This window comes from Talpa europaea (genome assembly GCF_964194135.1).
Source record: "Talpa europaea genome assembly, chromosome: X".
NCBI lineage: Eukaryota > Metazoa > Chordata > Mammalia > Eulipotyphla > Talpidae > Talpa > Talpa europaea.
In genome coordinates this window covers 33,032,116-33,036,331 of record NC_140081.1, presented here as the reverse complement: position 1 = coordinate 33,036,331, position 4,216 = coordinate 33,032,116, and the positions used below count along the sequence as shown (strand labels likewise).

The window sequence follows — 4,216 nt, the reverse complement described above, 5'->3', positions numbered from 1 at the left end:
TAAAAAACTAATATTGGCTTACAACACAAAGTATAAAATATATGACCCATACTGATATTAAATAAACAAATGAACAAATAAGTAGAAGGGGGGGGAATCTTCCTTACAGAATGATTTCAAATAGTATATAGAGACACTTCCTTCTTCCAGGAGGTGGTACTTTAATCTCCTCCAACTCAGGAGGACAGAGAGGGATCAAAATGTGAGGGAAGAGCACAAAATTCTATGGTGATGGTTCACGGGTGTCTTGGGGGTGGTCATTTTATGGGGGCAAGAGCTAAAAGAGAAATCAAACATTGTACATAAATGAACAATGATGTTGAAAATATCAATAAAAATGAAAAAAAATCTCCACCTCGAATATGGTTCAACTTAATAATTCACTTCTAACTATATGTGTATGGATGGAAACTTTATGATGGGGAAACCTGTCAAACACTCCCTTAGGGAAATGAGGAAGTATCACATCCTAGTGACATCACATGGCAGTCATGTGCTCCCTGATGCCATGTGATGAGAAGGGCACGTCACCTCTGTGGTATTCTTCCCCAAAACTTTTAAACCTAGCCTAGTTAAGAGGAAAATATCACACAAACCCAAAATGAGACACTTTCTACCAAACAGCTGGCTGGTACTTTACAAAGCTGCCAAGGTTGTGAGAAGCAAGGAAAGGCTAAGAAACAGACAGAGCAGAGGAGACTAAGGAGGCTCAATCAAAGGAGACCAAGGAGTCACTATGAATAAGTGTATTCTGGATTGAATCCTGGAAGAGAAAAAGAACATTGGTTTTTTTCAAAAGTGTAGTTCATATTTCAATATAGATTGTGATGCAATCTATTCAACCATAATTTCATTTGCCCATTTAAAGAGTACATGTAGAAGTGCAACAGTTTTCAGTGTATTCATAGATTTATGTAATCATCACCATAGTCAATTTTAGAACATTTTCATCACCAATGAAGAAACCATTGAGCTGTCACCCCTCTATTACCTCATCCCCTCCTCTAAACCCTAAGAAACTACTAAGCTACTTTCTATCTTTCTGTCTTTCCATATTCTGAACTTTCATATGAATGGTATCATATAATATGGTCTTTTGTGACTAACTTACTTGACTTAGCATAATGTTTTCAAGGTTCATCCAAGTATCAGTGCTTCATTCCTTTTTGGACCTTTTTATCCGATGTAGCAATGTGTCAACTTTTGCTATCCATTCATCTGTTGATGGGCATTTGGTTGTTTCCATCTTTTGGCTACTGTTAATACACTATTATAAATATTCATGTATAAGTTTCAGTGTAGCATATGCTTTCATTTCTTCTGGGAATATTCCCAGGAGTGGAACTGTCAGGTTATATGGTAACTTTAGGTTTAATTGTTTGAGGAGCACCTGACTACTTTCCAAAGTGCCTTCACCATTTTATGTTCCCACCTGCAGTGTATGAGAGTTTCAATTTCACTACATCCTCCATGTCAACATGTGTTATCTGATTTTGGTACTAACCATTCCAGCAAATGTGAATTGGCATGTCATTCTGATTCTGGTTTGCAACATATCCTTGGTAATTAATGATGTCTGATCATCTTTTATTTACTTTTTGGCCATTTGTATATCTCCTTTATCAAATTTTTGCCCATGTTTTAATGGGAAATTTATCTTTTTATTATTGAGTTGTAAGATTTTTTTCCATATTCTTTTTTTTAATTACTTTGCTGAGGTATATATCTGATATGGTAAGAAAGAGTCTCAATAAAAAGAGTTAGGCCTGTGGAGAAAGGACCCACGCTGGCTTCCGGATTTTCAAGAAGTCTGGTGGTCCTTAGTGGGCTTCCCAGGCCAAGAGGATCTCTCTGCATCTAGCTAGATGCCTAGCAATACTACTGCAAATAGTTATTAAAAATGATTTAACCATATACAAACTTTATTAAATGGTGCTCTTTCTGAGATAAACCCAACTCTGTGCTTGTTAGTCTCAGTTCCTCCTCTTGTATGTGCCAGCATTAAAGAAAATTGTGCCAGCATTAGAGAAAAAATCATTTATGACACTTGTTAAGGATAATAAGATAAATTTTGGAGGGGAGTTATCTACTGCAATGGGATTTTGTACTAGTGGAGAGAGATTTGGCTCCATTTGGAATACAACGAGGAAAACTGGAGATTTATAAGGAAAAGGTTTGGGAGCAGGGGATTAGAGGATGGAAAATTACTAAGAGGAAGCATTAGGAATAAAAGGGGATTCTGGCTAAATTGATCTAACAGGAATCTTGCTGAAGGCAGCCCAGCATGATCAGACATCACCTAGAAGATGGTGGAGGATAAGGAAGCTCATCAGAGGTAGAGGGGAACACAGAAACTCAAAAATCAAGGCCTAGTTGAGAAGAGAGTTGAGAAGAATCTGACTAAAATTTTGTCACTTGCTGAAATTGAGTCCACCCCATGAGCACAGGGCCCTCACTCTCACATGTCCACCACTCTCCACCACCACCACCAGCTCACCACAGGTGATGATATCACTGTGGACCACAAGGGTCCAGGCACATGCAAGGCCCACTTCTTGGTGGATGAGTCACCTTTGGCCCCTTCCCTTCTATCATGGAGCACCTCCAACACCAAGGTATGATGGTGGGCGTGGACTAGAAGGTTGCCCACAGGGGCAATGAGGCCCAGAGCATGAGTGGTGTCATGACCTAGAAGTATCTCATTGAACACAGCTTTATCACCAATTGGGATGATGTGTAGATCTGGCACCACACCTTCTACAACGAGCTATGTGTAGCCTCACATGAGCACCTCTTGCCACTGACAGAGGCCCCCTGAATCCCAAGGCCAACAGTGAGAAGATGACCCAGATCATGTTCGAGACCTTCAGCACCCAGCCACGTGTGTGGCCACCCAGGTTGTGCTGTCCCTTTATGCTTCTGGCCGTACCACTGGCATTGCGATGGACTCGAGTGATGGGGTCACCCACACTGTGCTCATTTATGAGGGGCATGCCCTCCTTCACGCCATCCTGCATCTAGACCTGGCTGGCCTTGTCCTGAAGGACTACCTCATGAAGATTCTCACTGAGTGTGACCACAGCTTGACCACCACAGCTGAGTGGGAAATTGTACGTGACATCAAGGAGAAGCTCTGTTACATTGCCCTGGACTTCCAGCAAAAGGTAGCCACTGTGGCCTCTAGTGCCTCCCTGGAAAAGAGCTATGAGCTGCCCAATGGGCAGGTCATTACCATCACCTCTTCCAGTGCTCCTTCCTGGGCTTGAATCCTGTGGCATCCACAAAAGTACCTTCAACTTGATGATGAAGAGTGATATTGGCATCCATAAGGACCCCTATGCCAACACAGTGCTGTCAGGTGCAGTAGATCACTTCCCTGACATCCTGCATGATGAAGAGCAAGATCATTGATCACCCCTTAAGTGCAAACATTCTGTGTGGATAGGTGGCTCCACCCTAGCCTCGCTGTCCACATTCCCACAGTTGTAGACCAGCAAGCAGGAGTACAATGAGTCCCGCCCTCCCATCATCCTTGCAATGCTTCCAGACAGACTGTTTCTTAGTTGCGTTATACCTCTTCTTGAGAAAACCAAACTTGCACAGAAAATAAGAAATGGAGTTGGAATGGCTTTATTTGCTTGAGGGTATTGATCAATGGAATGATTTTGTTCTGGGATTGACTCGAACAGTGAAGGTGACAGCAGTCGGTTGGAGTGAGGATCCCCCAAGTTCTATAATGTGGCTGAGGACTTTGTGTGGTGTTTTTCTAATAGTCATTCCAAATATCCTTGATGCATTGTTACAGGAAGTTCCTTGCATTCTCCAGAGCCTCCCCACTTGCTCCTAAAAAGGGCCAGTCCTCACCCAAGTCCACACAGGGGAGGGTGACAGCACTGCTTTGGTGTAAATTATGTAATACAATTTTTAAAATCTTTTGCCTTAAAACTTGCTTTGTTTTATTTTGGATGGTCAACCACCTTGGCCCCTTTTGTGCTCCCAACTTGAGATGTAGGAAGGATTGAGGTGCTGAGGCAGCCCCACCTTACCTGTACACTGACTTGAGACCAGGTCAATAAAGTGCACATTTTTTAAAAGATTTTTTATTTATACAAGAACCGGGGTACAGGCCAGATGCATGGGAGGGTGAGAGGATTCACCAGAGACAGAGCAGGGAACAGAACGGGCAGATCTACTGAAATACACTGCTGAGGGGAGC

At 42.3% G+C, this 4,216-nt stretch overlaps 1 pseudogene across 1 annotated transcript; it reads left to right on the top strand.

Moving 5' to 3' along the window:
* Positions 1 to 2,462: 2,462 nt before the first annotated feature.
* On the top strand, positions 2,463 to 3,642 carry LOC311187518 (actin, cytoplasmic 1-like; annotated as a pseudogene). Its single transcript has 2 exons — positions 2,463 to 2,615; positions 2,693 to 3,642. The product of its transcript is annotated as an actin, cytoplasmic 1-like (transcript).
* Positions 3,643 to 4,216: the final 574 nt, after the last annotated feature.